This window comes from Ipomoea nil, unplaced genomic scaffold (genome assembly GCF_001879475.1).
Source record: "Ipomoea nil cultivar Tokyo-kokei standard unplaced genomic scaffold, Asagao_1.1 scaffold0642, whole genome shotgun sequence".
Lineage (NCBI taxonomy): Eukaryota > Viridiplantae > Streptophyta > Magnoliopsida > Solanales > Convolvulaceae > Ipomoea > Ipomoea nil.
This window is the reverse complement of record NW_017617070.1, coordinates 6,498,628-6,511,721: the sequence shown is the minus strand read 5'-3', so window position 1 is coordinate 6,511,721 and position 13,094 is coordinate 6,498,628.

The window sequence follows — 13,094 nt, the reverse complement described above, 5'->3', positions numbered from 1 at the left end:
TCCCCTTCTTTTTCTGATACTGGTGGCTTCTTCCTATAGACCCACTTGCACCCTATAGCCTTCTTTCCTTGAGGAAGTTGAGCTAACTCCCAAGTATGATTATGATGTAAAGACTCCATCTCCTCAATCATACCTGCCATCCATTTATCTTTCTCCTGGCTAGAAATAGCCTCTTGAAAGGTAACTGGATCATTACTAGAAACAAGAAGTGCAAAAGAAACCATATCCTCAAACCCATACCTACTAGGTGGTTTGACATTGGTGCGTCTCGGTCTATCTCTAGCCAAACTGTAATCTTGTAAATTTTCTGAACCCGAACCTGCTGCAGATGTAGAATCTGCAACTTCTTGAGTCTCAACCGTAGGTGGATTAACTACTTTCTCACTCAAAGGTACACGATCCATATCCACTTCTACTGTGCTAGAACCATCAACTAGTGTATCTTCTTTCTTTGACTGGAACATGAAATTCTCATCAAACACTGCATCTCTGCTAATCACCACCTTTTTGGTTGCAGGATCCCAAAACTTATATCGTTTTACACCTTTCTTATAACCCAAAAAGATACACTTTTTCGACTTGGGATCTAACTTTGATCTCTCATCACCTGGAATAAGAACATAGCTAGGACAACCAAAAACTCGTAAGTGATCAAAACTTACAGGATTACCTAACCAAACCTCCTCAGGAACCTTGCCACCAAGTGATGTCCGTGGTGATCTATTGATCAAGTAACATGCCATGTTCACTGCTTCTGCCCAAAAACACTTAGAGAGCCCAGCATTCAATCTGAGACACCTTGCTCTCTCAGCAATGGTTCTATTCAGCCGCTCAGCAACACCATTCTGTTGTGGTGTCTTACGCACTGTATAGTGCCTTTGAATTCCATGTTCTGCACAGAATTTCTGAAATTCTTTCTCAGTATATTCTGTCCCGTTGTCAGACCTCAGGTACTTGATTTTTCTTCTAGTCTGGTTCTCAACCTCGGCTTTCCACAACTTAAATTTCTCAAACACTTCAGATTTATGTTTCAAGAAATACACCCAGACTTTCCTAGAAAAATCGTCAGTAAATGTAACATAATATCGAGAGCCACCCATTGAAGGTTCCCTGGTAGGTCCCCAAACATCAGAATGCACATAATCCAGAATCCCTTTAGTTTTATGCTGCCCAGTAGAAAAACTGACTCTAGTATGTTTCCCAAGGACACAGAACTCACAGAAATCTAGCTTACAACATTTAACTCCTTTTAACAAATTCCTTTTGTGCAAATCAAACAGACCACGTTCACCAAGGTGACCCAAACGTAAATGCCACAACCTAGTAGTATCATCACTAGACTCAACAGAATGTGCTCCACCTACAACAGTACTACCCAACAACCTATAAATGTTCCCTGTGGTCCTTTTCCCTTTCATCACAGTTAAAGCACCCTTACTAATTTTAATGGTTTCCTTATCACTCTCAGACTTATGAATAAAACCATTAGCATGCAAACTGCCAAGAGAAATCAGGTTCTTAGTTAATCCTGGTATATGTCTGACATCATGCAAAGTTCTGACAATACCATCATACATCTGGATGTTAACATCACCAATACCTATGATATTATGACATCTATCATCACCCAGAAAAACAGAACCGAAAGTACCTGACTTATAGGTTGTGAACCACTCCCTGTTAGGTGTAATATGATAAGAGCATCCTGAGTCTAGAATCCAAGCATCTGACAACTTACTCGATGAAACTGCTAGAACATCACCTTCACTATAATCTGAGTCATCAGCATGCACCACGTTCGCCGCCTCTTGTTGTTTTTTCAACTTTGGACAATCTCTCTTTATGTGTCCAATCTCATAACACTTATAGCACCGGATTTTCCTGCTATTTCTGGACTTAGACCTAGAGTTTCTCCTCCCAGAATTACCCTTCTCTTGTTTCCTTCCACGATCCTGACCCTCTTTAGCATACAAACTTTCACCAACAGACGATCCATCTCCTACACTCTGCAAGCGCTTATTATGAGCCTGCAGGGCCGCAGAGATCTCACTGTATTTAACCGTGCTTTTCCCGTATGTTAGAGTAGTCACCAGATGTTCAAAGGAAAAAGGTAATGAACATAGCAAGATCATCGCCTTGTCTTCATCTTCAATCTTGACATCAAGCCTGGCCAGATCTGAGATTATCTGATTGAAGACATTAATATGATGCACCAAGTCTGAACCCTCCTGCATCTTAAGCCCATAAAGCCTTTGCTTTAGATACAGTTTGTTCGTTAGAGATTTTTCCATGAACTGAGTTTCCAATTTATCCCAAATTTCTTTTGGGGCTTCCAGGGCCATAACGTGATACACAATTCCATCGTCTAGGCATAACCGAATGGTTCCTGCCGCACGCTCCTTCAAATCTTCCCAATCATCCTCTTCCAGATTAGCTGGCTTATCCGCCTTCAAAGTTTTCAGAAGACCCTGTTGTGCCAACAAATCCTTTACCCTAGATTGCCATAACCCAAAATTCCTTGTACCATCAAATTTTGATACCTCGAATTTTGTGCTTGAACTGGTCATCTCAACAGTGCTCTGATACCAATTTGTTGAGATTAATAAGAACAAGAAAAATAATAATGGCAGTAAAGGATAAAGAAGACAAGATTTACGTGGTTCGGCAATGTGCCTACATCCACGGGAGTGAAAGTATTCTCTTATTATTTGTGATGGTGTACAAGGTGATGAGATACATTGATTATATTTATAGGCAAATAATCTCCCTTTCACTCCTATTCCTTATATGAGACAAACTCATATTCCTAATCCTTATATGAGACAAACTCATATTCCTAATCCTTATATGAGACAAACACAACACTATCTATTGAAATCATAAATTTAAAATAAACATATATCGAAAAACAAAAAAAATGGACCAGGAAGGCAAGGAGGCAGAAAAAAAAAAAAAAAAAAAAAAAAAAAAAAAAAAAAAAAAAGGAGCAGCCATCGCCTTCTCCGGTGAGAAGGCGACGGACTGCCTTCTCACCGGAGAAGGCAACTGGGCTGCCTTCTCACCGGAGAAGGCGATGGCTGCTCCGTTTTTGTTTTTTTTTTTTTTAATAATTAAATTTTGATGTCATAAATGTAAATTTAATAAGGTGGTGCAAATAGCATTTTGACCACCCATTAGGCTATTTGCACCACCCATATTTACTACCTTTTTACATTTTCAAAGTGCTTTATACCTCATTTTAGTCAATGGGTGGTGCAAATAGCAACACCCATAATTACATATGCAAACTGCTGAAAGACATATTTACTCCACCATACTGCTTTTGTCCCTTTGGCCTTGCCAATCCATCCATTATCAATAATTTGGGTTGTTGACCTTATTAATGTTTTGCATTAATTTCCCAGTATTAAACAAATTAATATTATCATTGAGAGTCTGAAATCAATTCTCAAATAAGCTCATTGCATTTTCACTATACTTGTTAACCATATCAACAATTTCCATAATGAAATGGTACGATCTGGATCAAACAACTCCAATGGTTGTTGCAACATGCATTAACCTCAATGACAATTTGAGTCGGTAAACCCAAGGTTTCTTCATCTTCATCTTCATCATCATCAACCCAAGGATATGATACCTTTTCTAACATTTTCATTTGATTGATTCCATTTTGCAGAATTTTTGGATGCTTTGTTCATTTGCATTTTCTGGCTTAAGAATCCTATCAATGACATTGGCCCTGTTTGGTAAAATGGCTGTTAGCTGATAGCTGTTAGATGTTAGCTGATTGCGTTAATTAGTGAGTATAAATAGTTGATAACATTAGCTGATTGTAGAAAAGTGTTTGGTAAATTAGCTGTTAGCTGATAGCTGTTTGGTATAATTTCTTTTATCAAAAAAGCTAATTGAAAAAGTTGTTTGGAGTAGCTTTTTGAATTTTAGCCTTTTGGAGTTGCAAAAAGCTAATTAACCAAACATTTATATTGATATTTTAACTAAATCAAACAATTACTAGTTGTCAAATAAGTCAAAATTAGCCTATAGACCAATTTTTTACCAAACAGAGCCATTCCCTAAATGGCTAAATCTATTTACTCAACTATCATTATGTATTTGGTACATAATTTACGCTTTCTAGGTACATGTAAAATTACACTATTCCTACAATGAAGACCATATACCCGTTTCAATTAGGTATATAATTTATGAACTATATAATAGGTTAATAAATTCATACAAATTATTTACTTATCTTTAAGTATGTCCATAAACGGTGTCGATCTACAAACTAATGAAATCAAAACTGAAGGTAAATAAAGACACAAGTACAAGTTAATCATTTGAAATATAAGTCATCAGAAAACCTAATTGTTTGCTAGTCAATCAAATTCTCTTAAATCCATGTCAAATGTGTAAAGATATTGTTTTTAAGTTGTGGTATTAACATGATATTTAAAAGTGATTATCAAGTTAATGAACTTCGTTCAACTTTGTTGCCGTAATTTTTTTTGAATCAGAATGTGATGAACTGCTAGCTAGCTTCAACAAGCTAAGTGCAAATCTTCTGTTATGTGATTCTTATGGAGATCTTGTTCTTGTATTTCTTTTTTTGCTTTGGAATGTCATAGAAGTTGAAGATCTAAAATGCAAAGTAGAGAGAAATGAGATGAAGAAGATGATGAATCTAATTCTATATTTTAAAAAACACTATTCTTAATTGTGGTAGGTCATAGAAAATGATGACTCTTATTGGCTCTGTTTAATTTTTAAATGAATCCTATTTCAATACTAGTCATAAATCGCCTCGTATTAGACCAGTGTCCACATTGATATGTGGACCTTGGTCCATAGTATAAGACCAGGCCAAAGCCCGTGTGGTGGGCCATGGGGTAGGCCAAAATCCAGTTGCCTTGGCCCTTGAGCCTAGAGGCGGGCTCCGAGGCAAAACAGCGATCACCTGGGACCAGCTAGACCCCTGTACCAAAAACTTGGGCACCGGGCCCCTCTTTTGGGTCTAACCACCCGATTCAGATAGTCTCATCTTAGTCCCTTTCGTCCATTTTCAGCTTTCAGATCTCTCTGTTTTTTTTTTTGGGCCAGTTCCAATATCTCCATCAATTTCCTTTTCGCTCTAGAGTGTCGTAAAAGTTGAAGATGCAGAATGCAAAGTACAGAGAAACGAGATGAAGATGATGATGAATCTGATTATATATTTTTAAAAGAACACTATTCTTAATTGTGATTGGTTGAAGAAAATGAGGACCTTTAACGTCACTGTTTAATTTTTAAATGAACCGTACTTTGACGTTACCCATAAACCTTATCGTATATGACCAGAGTAATGTGGACCCCGGTCCATGGTATAAGCTAGAATTGGGCAAATTATTGTATGGACCATGGTCCACACAATGTTATGTGGACCATAACAAAAAGTATATTTTTAATATACTAAATATACATTATTTTTATACTGAATGTACATTATATAATATAATGTACACTCAGAACAAAAATAATGTATATCCCATGTATACAATATACATTATTTTTGTATTGAATGTACATTAGTTTTGTACTGAATGTACATTATTTTATAGTAGACAAAATATGATCCACACAACTTGTGTGGACGATCGTCCACAGAATAATGATTGCTAGAAATCTAGAATTGATGATGTGTTGTTAACTCATATTTTAATTGCTAGTTTTTATATCAGTAAAATTTCCATTGATTAAACTCTACAAGAGCAAAAATCAAAGTAATACTACTGACCACAGCAAAATATCTACAAAAATATCCCCGTTTATTCTTCTCCTAGTAATATAAAGATCTTAGTCAATAATTCTTTCCAAAAAAAGAATGAATTTCCGATATTTATGGTTTAGTAGAATGCAGTTTGGCTGTTCGCCATTTGCAACACTGGGAATAACTATTGTAGGATATTTTAATCATAATTTAATACTTGTTAATATAATTTTTGGTTATATGAATTTAATAGTTGTTGATTTTTTATATTTAAAAATATTCATTTAATTTGGTTAGTTGTATATATTTATAATCATCTGGACTTTTAAGATTTTATATATATATTTCTATAATCATGCTATAAAGATCAAAATTTTTCACCATTTAATATAAAGATCAAAATTTTTCACCATTTAATATAACATAATAAGTAGATTCCTTTTTTTTTTTTTTGTTTTTTTTTAAAGTGGGATTAATTGGAGCATGTACTCCATCTCAACTATATATATATATATATATATATATATATATATATATATATATATATATGCTCAACGAACTGTCCAATTTATAATAATCAATGAACAAAAAGAATTTATATTAAAAATTTTGGGTTCTTCACTTCTAATTTTATCCACATCTTATGCTTGACCTGTTCCTTTACGTTTGTGGACCAAAATTTTGTTTTATTGATGAAATAATAAGGGACGATATATCAAATTGAAGGAATTATTTCATTTTAACTAATAATAGAAATATAGATATAAATTCATTTTCACTAATAATAGAAATATGGATATATATTGAATTTTATCCGTTCATAGTCAATTGTCATAATTGATGAATTTTTTTTAAAAAAATGTAGGATGCCAAAAATAGAAATGAATATCGTCATTATCTCTTAAATTCAATGAGCGTGGGCAGATGTAAATCATTAAGTATTTGCATTTTGTGAAGTAAGTATCATCTTCTATTCATGGTATTGTATATATATATATAGTTGAAAAGCAATTCAAGGGTGCTTAAAGCTGCCAGCTTAAGGCCAGCAGAAGAAAAATTAAAGCTAAGGAAGAAGAAGAAGAAGAAGAAGAAGAAGAAGAAATGGAGGATTTTGGAGATATGGAGTACGGATGGGGAGTCGGGTCTGCGGCAGTGATGATGGTGATGATGATATGCGTGCTGTTTTTGCCGTCGGTGGCGGGTTCGTGGTTGTTGCAGCCGCCTCCGTTCTTTGTCGTTGTTCTCTTTCCCCTTTTCATCGTCGCCATTGTCGTCTACCTTTCTCATGTCTCACACCTCCATTATTAACATATCTTCTCTTACAAATTCAGTTCATCTCTGATCTGCGTCAGATCGATCAGTTGGCTTGTTTAGTTTGTTTAAGAAAAGAAAATGTAGTTATGCATGTAATTAAGCTTATGTACCCTACCCAGTTCTCTGCCTTATTTTGGACCTTAGCTTGCTACACTCCCCTAAATGTGTGGTTTTTGTAGGGGGAACATCCGAACATTTCCCTTCTTTTTTCAATGCTTTAGAGTTATAAATTTGTGTTATTTCACTATAAAATTTGTAATGAATGTTTTTGTCATTTTTGTAAAAGAAAATGTTATTTATCTTTCCTACATTTTTCTTATATTTTTCTTCCATGATGTGATTTATATTGATTGGGTGTCATGAATTGACATGGCTGACGCCACACACTTTTAATAAAATGTTAAATAATCTAATTAAATTGTACTACATTTGGGAGGAATGAAGTTTTTAGGAAGGGTACGGGTACCTAGTATTATTCATTTGTAATTCCTACTTTTGTACCTTATAATTAAGTTATAACACAATTTTTTTTTTTTTTAAATTTTTAACCCAAAAAACGCACACACACAAACACAAAATTGTTAGAGGAAGAAAACTTTAGTATGTTGGGGATGTGCAAAGTTTTATTTAGGGGAACAGAAAATGAAAAGACAAGACTACCCCTCCTTAAATCACATTTAGAAACTCTTATATATTATTGTAGTTAATTACAAGGGTTCAATCATGTATCATTGTCTAGAATTTATCATCAAGCTAAGAAACCAATTGAGCAGCACATGCAAACAATAATATTAGTAGTTCACCTAATCATATGTTGATAACATCATATTAACCGCGTCTCGACTTGATTTCTTGAGGGTGTTTGGTTATTGGCTGGTTTGACCAAGTTTAGCTATTTGACTCATCAATAAACTGTTTTGGAGTGTTTGGTAAATGACTGATTGACATTGGCTAATTGAGCCAATCAGCTAAAAACAGAAAAGCTAGTGAATGTAGCGTTTCTTCTTCAGCTGCTCGGAATTAATTTTGAAATTGACTAATTTATCCTTTGTAATCCATCATCTCTCACATAAAATTTTCTCCTTCATCTAACATTGAACTCTCTTACATCATACTTATCCGTCTTTGGTTCATCTGTTTTCCCACTATTTCTCCACCCACCATCAATGACTTCTCCATCCACCATCCTTCACACCGATCACCGCTACTCGCGCTGAAGTCATTATCATCCAGATTAAAAATAAATAAATAAATAAAATAAAATAAAAAAAGAAAGAAAAAAACTACAACAACAAAATTGGAAAAGACTAACCCGAGCCATATTAATCCTTCCTGCCATCTCCGGTTCAATCAGCGTAGTTATGGGGTCACCGTCCTGAGGTTCAGCTAAAGAATTCTCAACGGGACGTCAGCGTTTTCTCAAATGATGATCCTTATCGTCTCTGTTTAATTTTTAAATGAACCGTATTTCGACGCTAGCCATAAACCGCCTCGTATTAGACTAGAGTCCACATTGCTATGTGTATCTTGGTCCATGGTATAAGACCGGGTCAAGGCCCGTGTAGTGGGCCATCGAGGTTGGCCCAAATCCAGCTGCCCTAGCCCCGAAGGTGGGTTTCGAGGCAAAATGACGATCACCCGGGGCTAGCTAGACCCTTGGACCCAAGACTGGGTCTCGGGTCCCCTTTTCCGGGTCCAATCACCTAGCTCGGGTAGTCTCACCTAGATCCCTTTCGTCCATCTTTAGTTTCCGGGTCTTGTTTAATTTTTAAATGGACCGTACTTTGACGCTAGCCATAAATCTTATCGTATACAACTAGGGTCCACATTGCTATGTGGACCCTGGTCCATATTGCTATGTGGACCTTGGTCCATAGTATAAGCTAAAATTGATGATGTGTCGTTAACTCATATTTTAATTGCTAGGTTTTATATCAGCAAAACTTCCATTGATTAAACTCTACAAAAGCAAAAATATAAGTAATTCTACTAATCCCAGCAAAATATCTACAAAAATATCCCTGTTTATTCTTCTCCTAGTAATATAAAGATCTTAGTCAATAATTCTTTCCAAAAAAAGAATGAATTTCCGATATTTATAGTTTAGTAGAATGCAGTTTGGCTGTTTGCCAATCGCCATTTGCAACTCTGGGAATGACTCTTGTAGGATATTTTAATCATAATTTAATACTCGTTAATATAATTTTTGGGTATATGAATTTAATAGTTGTTGATTTTTATATTTAAAAATATTCATTTAATTTTGTTAGTTGTATATATTTATAATCATCTGGACTTTTAAGATTATATATATATATATATATATATATATATATATATATATATATATATATATATATATATATATATATATATATATATAGAATCGCACTCAGGTGCGAATGCTTCGCCCAGGCGCGAAATAGGAATGAATTCTGTCCGTCCACGTGTCCAGATCTAATGGATGAGAAACACTGATTTTTTTTTAAAACGCGGTGGCATTTTCGTAAATAATTGAACATCGAAGTGCAAGTAAAATGTATTACAAGTGCATGTAAAATGTATTATAGGTGCAAGTAAAAATTTACAATGAGCATCAATACTTAGTTGCACCTATAGTTCTAAGTAGTTGCACCTATATTTCTAAGTAGTTGCACACATAGTTATAAGTAGTTGCACCTAGGTGTATGAATGTTTGCGAGTGATTTTCAGGGGTACTACTACCTGCTGAACTCAGACCAATGAATGTTAACTAGGCAAAATTACATGCACTTATAGGTGAAAGTAGGTGCACCTATAGTTATAAGTAGTTGCACCTATAGTTATAAATAGTTGCACATATAGTTATAAGCACACCCAGGTGCATGAATGTTTGCGGAAAGTGAATGTTAACAAGGAAAAATTACATGCACTTATAGGTGAAAGTAGATGCACTTGTTAATGATTTTACTTGCACCTAGATGTTCAATTATTTACGAAAATGCCACCGCGTTTTTTTTTAATTTATTAGATCTGGACACGTGTCGCGCGCTGATTCGTTCGCATTTCCTTCCTGGGCACTTATTCGCACCTGAGTGCGTCCCTATATATATATATATATATATATATATATATATATATATATATATATATATATATATATATTTCTATAATCATGCTATAAAGATAAAAAATTTTCACCATTTAATATAACATAATAAGTAGATTTGTTTTTTGTTTTTTTTTTTGTTTTTTTTTAAGTGGGATTAATTGGAGCATGTGTTCCATCTCAACTTAAAGTCTAAGCCGATAGTTGTATTGCACATTTATGTTTATACTAGTTTTTTACGCGCATGCGCGATTGGGATAATGCCCAATGTTTTTCTTAGATAAATATTTTAAAGTATATATAAAGGCAAGATTATATTGGAATTGTTCATGCATAGATAATTTAATGTTGAATTTACGTATTTAAATGGGTAATTCTAAGTTTACAAATGCAAGGTAATATAGTCAAGATTGATTATAATTATTGTCAATAAAATAATTTTATGGGTATGGTTGAAACCAAATACAGGGTATAAGGGAGAGCAAATAAAAATTAAAGCATAAAATATTAAATATATACTACGGAGTAATATTGTTTGAGGAGATTCTAGCAGTAGGAGCGTTGTGCTGTGAGCACGTGCCCACCTTGCAAGGTGGCCACAGTTCCATATTCATAATTTCTATACTGTAGATTCATAATTTCTATACTTTAGATTCATAATTTCTAAACCGTAGATTTATAATTTAAATACAGTAGATTCATAATTTCTATACAGTAAATTCATAATTTCTATACTGCAGATTCATAATATCTGTACTGTAGATTCATAATTTCTATACTGTAAATTAATAATTTTTAAACCGTATAATTATCAATTATGAACATATAGTTCTCTGATTTGTGAAAATAGAGTTCAACAATTGGAATCTAAAGTATAAATTTTATGAATCTACAATATAGAAATTATGGATCTACAGTATAGAAATTATGAATCTACAGTATAGAAATTATGGATATGGAACCATGCCCACCTTGCAAGGTGGGCACGTGCTCACAACATAATTTGCCGGATATGTGGTTAGAGTTCTATTAAGACTTTAATATTAGAATTAGATTTATGTTGTAGTTATAATGCTATATTAGACTTTAATATTAGAATTAGACTAACGGTGAATTAACGGTACTTAATGGAAAAGTTAACGGATCGAATAATCATATAATTAAGGATAAATTAGGAAATCTCAATGGAAAAATAAAAATCTGAACAATCTGAACTATTCATTTGAATTAATAATTTGATGGTCATTTTTTCTACCCAATGTTTATAATTAAATAAATATTTGAAAGTATATCAATGCAAGATTATATATGAGAAGTTCAACATAAGTAATTTAATGTCTCATTTGTTTATTTAAATATGTAATCCATAGTATATGAATAGATCAGAATGTAATATAGGAGATTCATTATAATTATTACTAATATTTTTTAAATAGTAACCAAATATTTTTGTTGCAAAGAGTTCTACTATATTTAATGAATGCGCATATACACACGATCAATGAATGACGCAATGGTACCAGTCATTTAGGTGTTTTGGTCAGTGTTCATTTAGTTCAATCATTATTGTTGAATAAATTATTATGGATAAAGAAGTTCCTAATTTAAGGAATTTAGATGTAGTAAAAATTTAAAAAATTTTATTATAATATAACCCAAAGATATTGAACGATTGGTAAATATGATATAACCCAAAGATCAAAATACTAAAGTAAGTATTTTGGTTATTCAACAGTTTCAAGCAATAATTTGTTCCAAACCACTGAAAATACAAACATTACAATTTACAATATTTTCACTTAGCGTTTTTTAGAATAATTTCCCTAAACACATCTATATTTTTTTTAAAAAATTATTATTAATACAATTATTATTATTATTATTATTATTATTATTATTATTATTATTATTATTATTATTATTATTATTATTATTATTATTATTATTATTATTATTATTATTATTATTATTATTATACCCTTAGGTCATTTTAAATGTTAATTTAAACAGCTAATTTTTCAAATATCTTTTTACCAACCGTTGATATAATTCGCTGGTCAAATCCGCTAACTGCTGATTGTCAAACAAGGATATTGCGAGGTAGTTTCTCACTTCAATTTGTTGTGTGATTTGAATACTCTCTTTGTCAACAAATCCCTCAAGTAGTTAATATGATTGGCTTTATTAATTTAAATTTTTTAAATTTTTTCATGGTATTAATAAAATACTTGGTAAATAAATGTATAGCATTATTTTGTATTATAACTTTGATATTTAATTAAAAAAATAGTGCACAAAAAAAAGATGTTAGACAATGTAGTTAACATAATCAATTGATGAATTTGAATGTAAAGAATTTTTACATTGGAGAAAAATAAAGACAATATACTAATGAAATTATTTCTTTTAATTAATTTATTGATAATGAATAATTTTTTTTTTAATAAAGACATTGTAGGGACAATGTAGCAAATATAATCAATTGATGAATTTGAATTTTTAATGTAAAGAATTTTTATATTGGAGAAAAATAAAGACAATATAAGTAATGGAATTATTTCTCTTATTTAATTTATTGATAATGAATAATTTTTTTTTGAATAAAGACATTGTAGACACATAATTCTAAATTAAAGAAATGCATATGTATTATTTTTTGTTGTAGCTACTAAATTATTATTTTAATTTAATAAGAGTAAAATAGAGTACTAATTATGCCAATTTTGATTAGAATTGAGTTCGAACCTAAGACCTTTCTTATTGAAATCAATGAGTAATAATCATATTCATTAAGGATAAATTAGTAAATCTCAAGGAAAAATTAAAATCTGATCAATCTGAGTCATTCATTTGATTAAAAAATTTGACCGCCATTTTTTCTACCCATTATAAGCCTAACTCTCTTGGGCTCTTATTAGTATAGTAGATATATCATATGCTCGT